This window comes from Manacus vitellinus, unplaced genomic scaffold, assembly GCF_001715985.3.
Source record: "Manacus vitellinus isolate BGI_N305 unplaced genomic scaffold, ASM171598v3 scaffold_9_pilon, whole genome shotgun sequence".
NCBI lineage: Eukaryota > Metazoa > Chordata > Aves > Passeriformes > Pipridae > Manacus > Manacus vitellinus.
The window spans coordinates 11527246-11541198 of NW_021940917.1; the positions used below are offsets into that span (position 1 = coordinate 11527246).

The 13953-nt window shown below is 39.4% G+C and overlaps 1 protein-coding gene across 3 annotated transcripts in view; it reads right to left on the minus strand.

Annotated features, from left to right (window-relative positions):
* LINGO2 (leucine rich repeat and Ig domain containing 2) overlaps positions 1-13953 on the minus strand; it is a 162315-nt gene that overhangs the window by 56258 nt on the left and 92104 nt on the right. The window contains exon 1 of one of the 3 annotated variants that reach the window (XM_018086188.2): positions 13167-13260. The exons of the other annotated variants lie outside the window; for them this stretch is intronic. The gene's annotated coding sequence lies outside the window, so the exon portion shown is untranslated. Of the gene's footprint in view, positions 1-13166; positions 13261-13953 lie in introns of those variants that run through there. 3 annotated transcript variants of the gene reach the window in all.

A 13953-nucleotide genomic window follows, 5' to 3' on the forward strand; every position in this document is an offset into this window, starting at 1 on the left:
GCCAAAATGTCTTTCCTAATTTATGCCTGTGTTTGTCTCTCCAGTTTTCTTTCTTTTTCAGTCCTTACATAGGTACTCTGCAAGGTTGTCCCAGGGGAGGCTATATCAGCTGCTTTGGAAGTTTGTTTCCATATGGAGCCACAGAATCAGGTGGACACTGCTGTTTTGCTTTAAAAGGTCTAAACTTTTTAAGTCTTTGAAAATTGGGCAGAATCTGACAAACTTTGACTCTTCAGCCCCACTCTGACTGAGCTGAGATGGCAGGAGGTCTTCTCCAACCTAATACTGAAAGCACACCTTCGGAATAACAAAATAATCAAACTATCTTCAAAAGCCAGTGTAGCTGTGCAAACTTTTAGGTGTTTAGGTTCATTGCTGCTCCTTTACGGCTCATGAAAAATCAACCATGTTCTTAAACTGCAATTCCTTATGTCATCCTTGTCTCCAAGGCATTGTGGCTTACATACTTCAAATAGTGAAATACATTTTACCCACTTTAAAATTTCAAGAATATGGTCTTTAAAATCAAACATCTCTGAGCACTAATGTTTTGCTTAATTGAATCTCTCTGACATGTAGTCCCTTAAGTCTCATGTGCTACAAGTTCAGAAAAATTCACCATGCTGTGAATACATTATTCCTTAAAAACACCAGGACAAAACCAAAAATACCCTTGTTCTGAGCTTACTGTCATGTTTCATCTAATAATACTTTTCCCATTCATGCTTTTGTGATGCCAGGTTGCTTCTGAAATAGTTTGTTTCAAACTCCAAGATGCCATTACTATATGTAGGAGATATTTCTTGGTAGGGCAAATGACTTGATCTAAAATTTGATTCCTAAGGCAATATATACATGCTCCTAACACACATACAGACATCTACTTGGACAAGTGTACTTCACATTCAATTTTGATAAAAATAAACCCAACCCAGGACTTTTTGGAGAAGAAAGAGTTACATTAATTTTAACACTCATTTCATTTAAAGAAGAAATTAAGATTGCAAAGAATTAAAGTGAAATGCTGGGAAATACAAGATTCAGGGTTGTCAAGAATAGAATACCTTCTCCATTTTAGGTTATTTGTGTTATAGTACCCTTTAAATACATGATACTTTTCCCCACAAAGACTGTTGACCACTCAGTAAACAAGAAGCAAATTCTTCCTTTAAGATCATCCATTCTGTTTTGTCTTGACTTTAACTTTTCAGATAATGTGAACCCCAGTGGACCTTGGTTTTCAACATACACAAGATTTGCTCACAACACAGGCATTTCTTTTCCACTAAATATTTTTAATGATTCTCCTTAACACTGGGCCAAAAAATTTTGACTATCTACTTTGTGGACTATTGTCACAAATCCCTGGTTAGATTTAAGACTTGTCTGCACTTCTACACCAGTCTTTTGTTCCCAGTTTCTACTTGTTCCTTTATGCTTCCTAATCCTACTGATTAGGCTGCCTGTATCATCTAGTCCAATCTTTTGGTCTTGGTTTAGCATTCGTTTTCCTCGTCTCAAAAGGGTCTTCTCAAGGTAAGACAGTAACTGTTGAAGTGGGGGGAGAGCACTGCTGTGGCACTGTATGACATCTGGAACAGAAATGGACAAAGTTTTGTTCACAGAATTGTTGTCTGATGAGAGGGGCCCCTGCCACAAGTACATTTCAAAGCACAGCTGTGTATTTTCTAAGTGTTAGCTCACATAGGTAGAAAACAATAGTTATTATAGTTGGTGTTGGTGAACCAGTGCTCCACTTTGCTGGTTGGGCCCATCTGATTTAATGATATAGACAATACACCAAACAAGCTTATATAAATGCCCAGTGTTCTTGGTTTTGCCCATAACCAAGTATCATTTCCACTATAATCCCTACAAATGTTGGAACTTATTACTGATACAAATTTTGCCTTGCATTTTTTCCCACAATTCTCTCACGACTTATCTAAAATCTCAAGATATTTTTATTTTGCCTTTAGCATACCCTTGTAGGTTTCTTTATGCTAAAGAGAGGCTATGGAAGGACACAGCATAAATAATTAGAAGTCCCTTGTTCTGGTCTGGTGCTGAGAATTAAGTCAAAATTTATGTTTTGAAACTATATCAGCTGCTACAAATGACTACTTCTAACAGACCTAGGGGAGGCTGGGGAAGGGGTGAGGAGAGGATGATGGTGAAGATGTGAAAGAACTCAGAGTCTTCAGCCCAGAGTAAATGTAAAAATATTTGTTATATTTGCAGAACTGCTTCCCAGTTCTGTGCCAGGTATGAGACTAATCTGAAAGCACTGAATGCCAAATCAAGGCTCAAGTATCCTTGTAGAACTTATGTGAGAGTCTTAATTCATGTTTCTCAAGATTAATTACTGTTATCAAATCCAGGCAGTTAACATGATTCATTCATAATTTCCAGTAATTTTAAAATGTCAGAACTTTTTATCATAATTTTTTAAGCCAGCAAACAGCTTCTAGGAAGTTCATTCCATGTATCTTATATTAAGATTGTACCATTTATTTTTCTTGCCATTTCTGTGACTAATTTAAAGTGACCTGGTGTAACTCTTCTCTGAGATAGCTCAAAAAAAAAAAAAAGAGGAAGAGTGTACTTCTTTTTCTCAGGGGCACTTGGCTATTGGACTCTGGGTCTTATTGTGGGTTGTAATCTTTCTACAACACTTCATTCTCTTGAACTGTAATAATAGATTCTGAAGACATAGAAAGTCATTCATATTGGCTTGTTGTTTACGTTTTTTAAGCCCCAAACCTGATATAACAGTAATAACATAAAGCTTTGGAGTTAAAATTTCATTTGCATTTTGGCAATTACTTAAGGAAGGACGGGGGTTACATCAGCACAATCAAGGGCCGTATGTGGTCTACATTCCCTATTCTCAAAAAACAGTCTTTTTGCAATTATGTTCTTCGAGAAGCAAGGAATCCTGCCACGGCTGTCAGCGGGATGCATATTTTCCAGCAGCTGAAATTCAGATCTTGTCATAGAACCACAGCTGACATCTTTATTGACATAGGCAGGTATCAAACTAAAAGGTGGAAAAATTTTAGGGAGGCAGGTGGGCCTGCCTAGGGGATTGAGTATAAAATAGGAGAATTATATCTAGTCCTTTAGCAGTATTACATTCTTTCCAGAGGAGTTAAACTAAAACCAGAGGAGGAGATCTAAAGATACAAGTAGTCATGCAAATGGGAAAATGGGAGCATTTTGTCTCTCCAAGCTTCTTCTCCATCTACCTGTCAGGTGGATGAGGAATGCAGTGACACCAGGGGTAAAATGGGTCTCCACCAAGGTGACTCCTCCAGTTTTCTATAACATGGAGAATGTGTTTCTTAAATTGCAGCAAAATCACAATAAATTGAGACTCTGTGATACAATCGGAAATTTTTCAAGTCCATGCACATTTCCACTGTGTCTATGGACACAGTGTCTTAATTGTAAAACGGAAATAAAAAGATAAAAAAAGTGTGGGGGAAAAGAACAAATTAAATCATTAATTTTTAAAAACTGTAAAAGAACAGAACACTTTGAATGATAACAAGTGCACTTTGTAAGTGCAGGGAAGAATTACATGAGCAGTGCTTTGCCTTTTGAGACTATGAGCAGGGCTAATAAAGAGCAGGCTCATTTGTCAGGAGACAGCAGAAAATCGATTGTATGAGATCACTCAAACTGCTGCTCCCTTGCTATGCAGAGGACCAGGCAGCTGGTAGTTCACTAGCTAAGCCCTGATTGCTGGCAAGGTTTGTAAGGCTCATTTCCACAAGCCTGGGAAATTCCTTCCCCAAACACCCACCCAGGATGCTGTTTCCCCTTTTCCTCCTCATCAGAGTCCTGTCACAAAACAGACTCAATTCGAATCATGCTATGGGAGAGGGCGCAGATCTCACAGCTTCTTGGTTTTCATAAAAGTACTCTAGGGTGACCTTGGCCGTCATTTCTCACATTCCCTCTCTCTAAGGATGCAAACTATCATAGCAATGACATCAAACTCTTGCAAGAAGGAAGTCAGTAAAATCTGGCTATGAAATGAAGTGACTATCTCAAATGACTGCAAAAATGAGTAGCTGAACACTCAATGGATCTGTATCCTTGAGATAACAAATTGGGACAAAGAGAAACTGTACCAATCTAACCTTGAAATAAGATAACTGCACTCACCAGCAGATCTAAGTCTGTCCTATTGAGCCTGACAATACCACCTTGACAATAGTGCCATATATGACTTACAGGTGGAGGTAGCATCCATTCACAAATTTGAAAAACAGAAAACCAAAACCACATGAAAATCCTGCAACAATCAAACTATTCATAAAGGAGGACAGTTACAATCAAAATCGCTGGTTGGGCCTGCCTGCATATGCTTCCCATTCCCACTGATACAGTTGACCAGCTTTGTGGTGAGCAAGAGAGCAAAGCAGAAACTTCTAGTTCTGCAGTACAGAAGTGTTATAAATGGAAATGGTTTCTATGATATTGCAAATATTCAGGCCACATAGACATGTGGTTCAAGGTATGGACAGAGACTAAAGTAAGAGCACACATTTTTGCCGGGGTTTGGAAGTTGTTAACTCACTTGTCTACCATTGGTTTCTGTGTTGCCATAGTTATTATATTGTCTCCTTGCATTGGCTAGCCAAATGGCCAATCCCCTCTTGGGCACAGCAGCCCTTATAAGCTGTGGGAAATTTGAATAAAGGCTGGTGGATTCCCGGCGTGCTACGTGGTCTTTGTCTCCTGGCTTAAGTACCCCCACTGCCTGTCCCTGCCACGAGGGACAGGCGGCAGGGGGGGGATTCCAGCCCTGAAAGCCTTCACAGAGCGGCCGGCAGTGACCCCCCAGAAACCCCTCGAATTGTAACACATTTTCATTCAGCAGTTTCTACTAGGCCTCAAAGAAATTCACATTTCTGTCTTCAACGCTTCCACAGTTTTTGCCTATATCCCCTAATGTGTATACTGTACGTTTCACATGCAAGTTCTTTGGAGGGATTGCTTCTTCTTATGTGTACTGTGCAGTACTGGAGGCAATTAATTTGGATTGGAAACTATACCTGGTGACAGATTATATATAATAATATTTTAATGAATAAATTATTTTCAATAATTGAAAGATTCACACTATGCCCCATGTGGAAAAATGTACTGTGGAATACCCAGCCTGTCTCACTGATTAGTTTATTATTATAGAGGGAAAAGTTTCACAGTTTTTTAGATTTCACAAATATTAGTGATTTCAAAGCACATGTTTTTTTCCAATACCTCTGGGGTATTCAAACATTATAGTCTTTTTTGAATCTACTTTTTTCCCCCCCAGGTAAAAGAGAGCAAGTCACCACAAAAAAAATCAATGCTTAAAAAGGTCAGTCTGACAAAAGTTGATTGCACTACTTATAAAATATTTATTAAATATTTTATATTTGTCATTTAAAATAGTTTCTCATCTTCTTCTTCTTCTTACTGCATTAGCAAATTTCTGGAATGACTAGGTTTTCATAGTAATTTCGAAGTTTTCTATGGGCAGAAAGAATATGCATACTGGTTTTAACTTCAGATTATGAATTCAGATTACAATTTTATTTCTTGTTTAACTCTTTGCAGATCATTTCATCTTTATTGGGTGAAAGGAGTCACTGAAATTGAGCTTCCTAGGGAAATTTAGGTTGTCACAGAGGATTCATTTAACCTTGTAAAGGAGACATCCTTTACAGACGCCTAAGCTTTCTGTTACAAATAAATAATTATTTGTATGAGTGCCATAATTAAACACTGAAAAAAAGCAGTGTTTTTGAAGAATAAAATAGGATTGTAAAATATGTTTTGTTCTATAGTTTGTGTGAGCAGTGGGTTAACTTTAACTGAACACCGGGTGACCACCAAGCCTCTCTATCACTCCTCCTCAGCTGCACAGGGGAGAGGGAATAAGAGAGAAAACAACTTGTAGGTTGAGATAAGGGAGTTTAATAAAGCAAAAGTGAAAGGTTATGCATGCACAAGCAAATAGGGAAAAAAAAAAGGGTTTTATTCTCTATTTCCCTCTGGCAAGCACACATAACTGTTACTCTGGAAGGCAAACCCTTTAAATATTAAATGTCCACCCTCGCTCCACCTTTTCTTAGCTTTTATATCTGAGCTAGTGTCATATGGTATGGAATATCCCTTTGGTCAGTTCGGGTCAGCTGATCTAGTTATGTTCCTTCCCAAGATCTTGCCCACCCCCAGCCTACTGGTGGGGGTGGAATGTTGGAGGAACAGCCTTGATGCTGGTGTGCAAGCACTGCTCAGCAGTAGCCAAAAACACTGGTGTGCTACCAACACTGTTCTAGCTACCAGTACAAAGCACAGCACCATGAGGGTTGCTATGGGTCAGCCAGACCCAACAGAGTGTACCATCATTTGCAGCTTTCTCTTATGGCCTCTCTTTTAAACTTTTCGCAATGGGCTGTTTCTCATTTAGATGCGTTTAACGACATAGAGCATCTTCAGCCTGGATCTTCAGATAGAGCATTGCTATTCTCTGCAAATTTTATCTTTGGTATCAGAGTTCTGCATAAAATGTAGTCACTTCTGCGAAAACCTTTTTAAATAACAAAACCTTCTGTCAAAATTTTCAGAGCAATGCAAACAGATCAACACCATGATATCCCATACTGGAATGAGGCTGGATGATGATGAGTATATGCAGTTTCAATCCAGCAAGTAATGCAGGCAGATGAGCACAGAGCTGATCAGTATGGACTTAATAACTTTGGGGTAGCCTGTAATGCACTTCAGGATGTAGTGTGTCTGTAATTTTGGATTCTGCACGGCGTTTTGTACAGAAATCACACCAGAAGACAAATGGAGTGGAGACAAGAACAATTCCCCAAGTACACACAAATCGTAACACAACGAGCCTTGACTCAGCAAACGGAGCTGCACTAAGCATTGATCAATTGTCAAGACAGACTTTTTGTCTTCATCAACTTCTCTGTGAGTGAAGACTTCATCTAATACTTTGCTGATTAGAAGTGCCTGTGTTTACAAACAATGATATGCCTAAGCACACTGGACCTCATATGAAACTACTAATAGATCTACAGTAAAAATAACTCCAACACTCCTCAAAAGTAAATACTCAAGCTACTTCAAGCATGGAAAGGGGTCCCTAGAAAGACAGTTCTATACACATTAAATGTGGAAACACGTAGATTCAAATATTGAAACAATGTCAGTTAGAGACTGCAGGGATATTAGCTTCTCACTCAGAACCTACACAGTCCAGATATTCACCCTTTCATCTCAGAAAGGTATTAAACACCACAGAGCAACTTTTAAATTGTGACTTTTCTTTATTTTTCCTGGGCCATATGTGAGCCTCACACAAAGTTTTAAGAAGTTCTCTTTTCCCCATCCCTCCCTTCCTTCTCTACATTTGCTGCACTTATACAAGACAAAGTTGCTGGGGTGATCCTTTCTCAGAAAAACACTCAGCATTTAAAGAAGGAAAAAAAAGATCGAATAATAAAAGGTCAGATCACTGAGAGGGCAGTAGCAGTAGCAGCAATGAAAAGAAATTTTAAAAGATGCAATCATCTTACCATTCATTTTTGCTTCCTGCTGCCCTCAGTGGTTTCTGAAGTGGACAGCAGTTAAGTGACAGCTTTCCTGTCTTCTAAGTGCCTTTGGCTACAGGCACAGGGTTTTTCACAAGTGCTGCACATTTAACCTTATTCAGAAAACTTCCTTTGTAGGAAATAAGCCTAAGTGAAAAGCAGTTGAGATTTCTAGAGACTTATGAGATCCCCTGTGGCCAGCTGCAGGGCAGAGCCATGATGGGGAGCAAAGACACACACCAGTCTGGATTGTCTTACTAAACCTAGTAAGTGAGGGGTAGAAGACCCAACTGGCTTTGAACAATATATGTGCATTTTCTCTGGCAGTTTAATTAATCACTGGGGAAAATTCTACAACGCTGCTCAAATTATAAAGTAATGGGTCCATCAGGCACAATTAGAGCCCAGCTGAAACACTGTAGTTTCCTTGAAAACTATTCAAGTAAACAATTGTGGGTCCTGGATGGGGCTCCTTTCCTAATTAATCCACAGAGAACTGAAGTATTAGCTTTTCCTCAATGAGGCATTTCCTAATGTAAAAAAGTGTTTTGCTTGTGCTTCAAGGCTTACTGGTGATGAAAGGTTTTCATATGGGTATCCATTCCATCACCATAGTGCCCCCCTAGAAATGCTTCTCCCTGTATGCCAAGCTGCTGTGCCATTGCATCATTCCCAAAGGTACCACACGTGATGTGATGTAATAGCACCAGGGAAAAAGAAGTGCTCACAGTGACATAATGTTCCATAAAGCATGTCTTTGGTGACAAGAGAATTTATGGGCAAGGTTACTCAGCTACTTCACTGAAGGGGGATGGGGTCTGGTGACAGCAAATTACATTCTATTTATGTGATTTTTTGGTATTAGCATGTACCTAAAAATAGGAGAATGTTTATTTGTTTGGAAATTCAGTTTCGCTTATAGATGCATAACTACCTTTAACTTAATATCAGTATTTACATGTTTGATCTCAACTTTTGAATGTAAAAAAGAGCTAACTAGTTCTGTTAATGGCATTTAACTCAGTGGTAGTGGAAAGCACACTTGAATAGAGTCCTATAAAATATGCAGTGGAACAATCATACACAACTCACAACCAGATCAACCTCACTGGAAGAAAAAGCTTTGGTCCTGTAAGACCCCAAGTTTCAAGCTATGAGCTCAACTAAGGATTTTACTTAAAAATATACAAGGCTCCAAAAATTTGCCCACCAAATTATTAGAAGAGCCCTCAATTCTTTTAACACCTTAAGAGGGACTGTATAGGAGAAAAGCTGCACACAGTTCCTCAGGAGGAACTTTTACTGCTAAACTTTAAGAGATCTTGGCAAAAGTTTAAAGTGTAACATTCAACCAAAATAAAGCATTCCACAAAGCACTGACATGCTAAATGTGGGTTAGGGCATCACCTCACCTTCCTGAAATTTGACCAGTCCCTTTCCCCAACACACACACACATGAGTTGGTCCAAGCTAATAATTAATATAATAATCCAGTATCTCACAGGTGCTTTTACCAGAGTTCAAAAATCATAGAATCATAGAATTGTTAAGGTCAGAAAAGACCTCTAAGATCACCAAGTCCAGCCATTGGTAGTTGGAGCCCTCTGTTTCTAACCTCATTCTGTCTCTTCAGTTTTCACTGAATATTTTAATCATGTTAATCTGAACATTTACTCAAAAATGAGCAATTTTTAGCTCCCATTTCCCACATGTGCAAGATAATGTAGCAGAGACATGCCTATTCAAACTCCCATATGATGTTGTTTCTGGAAAAATGGAAAAGCAAGTCATGGCTCCTTTCAGCAAGAACTAGATATAAACGGTGGCTCTCTCTTCATTCACAAATTAACAAAGTGAATGTTTTTCTAATGGTGTTTTCTAGAACTGAAGTTAAATTTCTGGGGTGAAGCAGAAGAGGTTGAGGCCAGTTGATGGGAAGAAATTCTTCCATGTCATATTACTTATCTGCTTCTTGTCCAGCTATTGTCAAATATGCCTACATATGTGTTACCTTCTAAAAAGGACATTAGAAATCTGAGTAGACTAAGTATACACCTGAGTTACCGAGTGCTACAAGGAATCTGTATAGATAGGTTGACATTGCAAGGGAAAAGTAAGGGAAGGTTTTACCTAGATCAAGGTCTGCTGACACTCTTGACATGAAAAGCCACTTCACTCAGCTGTCATAGCTAAGAAAATACCTCAAAAACCTAAAAATCCCCTCCTTCCCCCCAAATTAATGACTCCACTGCAAAGAAGGCACTGAATGTAGGAAGCATCCCATCTGAGACCCAGACCATAGCAACAGTAGCTGAGTTACCCTTGTTGTTAGCCTGATTTTGTAGTCTGCTAGGTGAGTATGACAGGGGAATTTGTTACACATTAAAGACAGTTTGCTAAAAAGGAAAAAAACCCCACCCTTATGTATTAAGATCCTGACATGCAAAAATGTTCACATGGAAACGTAATGGCCCCAGTAAGGTGGCCATCTTTTCTGTCTGGTGGCAATGGGAGTCTCCGTGGCAAGTATCCTCACAGAGATGTCTTCAACTGGATGAAGACGTCCTCTCCAAACTTCCGTCCTTCACAGTTCTTAAAACCCAGCTGGCTTGGTCCTATAAAACCATCCTAGCAGAAGCATTTTTTAATTTTTATTGATCTCTGCTGACATATATTGTCTCAGCTACATATGAAATAACTATTTTACATGACTAATTCTGAAGGAAGAGTTTCTATTGACCACTTATAAATGACTGATTTGATCACTTCTGCATCAGGAATAGACCAGGCAAATCTTTGATTCACACCACCTAGGAAGTTAATCCAACATGTTTAAGTATACAAGTAACAGCAGACACAGCAACAGCTTCCTTGGGGAAAATCTGGATACCTGCCTGAAATTCCCACCTATAGGGCCCCTGTACCAATCAAAGACTTTTTGTGAAAGTTTAGCCAGTCACCCAGTTGTAATTGTGTCCATCATGTCCAGTCAGGCCATTGTGCCATGTCTCCTGACAGCTGGCTGTGCCTGCTCCCTCTTCCCCCACAGGAATGAATCTACTGCAATGTGTGTTTGCACGGCAACCACCCTAGAACTCCACAGTTATAACTAATGGACAAACTTGATTTTCATATTTCTAACTTACAACTGAAGCCACGTAATGCTTTCCACAATCTTAAGGAAAACCAAAGCCTATCGACTCACTGTTTCATTTTCATGTTGCATAACTAGGGTTATATATGGGTGTTTAATTTTGTTTTGTTTTGACTTGATATTTTACACCCCTGTTAAAACTTTTCCAGCTTTACCACCAGTAGGAGTGGTCAAAGGCTTTCCTGGAATATAGAGACGGTCTCATCTGCCAAGGAATAATAACTTGATGTCTTTGGAGGTCACAGAAACCTCAACAGGCCAAGACTTTCTCAAGCCACTGCAGAACCCTCTTTTACACTTACAAAAGCATAATTCTGTGTTGGTAAAGATGAAAACACAGAGACATAGCTCTCTCTTTTTTGGTGAACACAGTCTGGGCATGAAACTTAAGTGGACTGTCACCTCAGTGGTAAAACCAGCAAAACCTGATGCCCCCACATCTCACTTACTCGTCCTTGTACAGACACAAGGCTTTTGGTTTCACAGAATCATAGAATATCTTGAGTTAGAAGGTACCCACAAATCCAACTCATGGCCTTGCATAGGACAACCCAAGAATTCCACCATGTGCCTGAGAGAATTTTCCAAATTCTTCTTCAGCCCTGGCAGGCTTGGTGCTGTGAGCACTCCCCTGGGGAGCCTGTTCCAGTGCTCAATCACCCTCTGGATGAAGAATTTTCTGAGTTCTGAAGAGGTTTATGAAACTATAAAATACTTTTCCTATTTGTGCCTCAGAAATAATAATTTAGGATATAGAAGCAATTATTTTCTAAGTAGAACAGAATAATAGAATCAACAAAATGGCTTGGATTGAAAGGGACTTTAAAGGCTATCTATTTCCAATCCTGCTGCCATGGCATGTCACCCACTAGGTCAGGTTGTTTAGGGATCCATCCAACCTGATCCTTAACACTGCCAGGGTTGGGGCATCCACAGCTTCCCTGGGAAATCTATGCCAGTGCCTCACTACCCTCTGGGTAAAGAATTTCTTCCTGCTATCTAATCTAAATTTCTCTCTCCTCTTTTAGTTTAAAACCATTACCCTTTTTTCTATCACTTCATGCCCTCGTAAAAGTCACTCTTCCTCTTTTTGATAAACTCCCTTAAAGTACTGAAAGGCTGCAATGAGGTTTCTTGAATCCTTCTCTTCAAACTGAACACTGTTTTCTCAGGCTGTCTTCACAGGAGTGGCATCCCATCACTCTGATTATCTTTATGGCTCTCCTCTGAACCTGCTCCAATAGGTCCATATCCTTATTTTGCAGCAGACCCTAGACATTGATGCAGTATTCAAGGTGGGATCTCAGAAGGGCAGAGTTGAGGGGCAGAAGGTGCAAACTGTCATACCACTTTTTAGCCTATGATAGTACACTAACATTAAGTTTAATAGGCTTTTTATAATCCCAGAAATTCTCAGACTGCATTCAGGCTAATAATGACATCAGAGTTATGAGTTTATTGGCTTCTACTGGATTCCTTAAATGAATTGGTTGTACCAGTGAAGTACAGTATAATTTCCTGCTGCTCTCCTTCAGTAGTACCTTAGATTGCCCTGTATAGTGCAGCTTTCAACAGCGATCAAGGGTTGAAACTGAATTTTCTCTGATTGATCATAATCAATGGCAAATTACAGCATACAACATCTTAAATTCTCATTGACATACATATTCAGTTCTTTAATTTTGCAAATTCCTCCTTAATGAGAGCAAGCTACTGATGTTGGGCTGAAAGTGACAAAGCTATCATTGCTGCAGCTTTTTTGTAGGGTATGTGATTTAAGCTGGTGTGCTTAGTCCAGCCACTGCTGAATCCTGCTGGGCAATTTCAGAAGGACTGACTGAAACTTGACAGATAGAGCTAATCCCTGATGGCTAAAGAGCCCATCACTCAAAAAAAGGAGCAGGTTGCTTTTTCTCTGGTAAGAGTACTTTTGGTGTAAGTGTTGTTAATCCAACAGACTGCACCAAATGCAGATGAAAAGAGTCTCTCAAAAGAAAAAAAAAATCCTCTTTGTGCACTCTTAATGTTTCTCAATAAAGAATGTTTTGTTGTTTTTTTTTTTTTTTCATGCCTGCAACTCTTTGCAACAGCATTGACTACATTGTGCTGTGGTATCTTATAACGAGGCCAACTGGGGAGTGTTTCTCAACAGTATTTCTCCCCCCCTCTGCTGAAGCTCTCATGCATCGCACTCTCCTGGGCTTTAAGCAGGAAATTAGGTTGGAAGAGCAGTAAGCCTGAGATATAATCATCTGAGTATCATAAACATCCTCATACTGTGTTCTTTGTGTGTGAAAATAAAAGTCCCTGCTCCTGCTTAGCCTCCCCCCAGTTTTTACATGGAGATTAATGCTATCTGAGAGACAAAACGCCTATTTTTTTTTATTATTGGCAAGATTTCTTACCCCCTGAAGCTGAATCTCTCCTCCCTAGAGAAGTGGTCTTGAAAATCTCCCATCTCCAGACGTGCTTTTGATGACCCATTCTTGCAATTCCTTGTATCCTCAAGATGCTTGTCCCCAGTGTCAGGCAGCATGCTATTGATACATCCTGAGCGTTAATGTGTTATTCATATTTCTCTGAGTTCATCAGTATCTCAGCTTGTTATTCTCACTGTTCCCCAGAATAATAGACCTTAGTGAGGCAATTTGTGCTCAGCTTCTGCAGCGTATGCAAGTAACATATTCTATTCAAATATATTACAGAAAAAAATAGCAACTACCTCTAATCACCTTTCCTCCGGGGATTTGAAGCACAATAACGTTCTGTACTCACTTAGCTGTTTTTTTAAATAATACTTTCTAATGTAGAATTGCTCAGATGCTCCCTTCAAAGGAACACTTTTCCCTCCATGCTCTGGCTTTAACTCCTGATGGAGACTCACTTGTGATCATGTCTCACCAGTGTAAATATGGAATAATGACTCCAATGTCAACAGAGTCACAATGGAATAAGAAAGCAGAGAGAGAGACATGCCCCTTTGTGTGGTAAGCAAAACTGCTTTTATCTACACCTTGATGATATCATAGTGATGCCTGCTTGTACACTGACATAGTTCCACACAGGACTGATTTTTCACAAACAAGAGAGTTAATTTAAAGCACTAAAGGATTATAATAAAGTATTTTCCAGGGCAGGCTACCCCAGCAAAACCAAATCAAATGCTCCAGTTCTGTCTGATTTCACTGCACA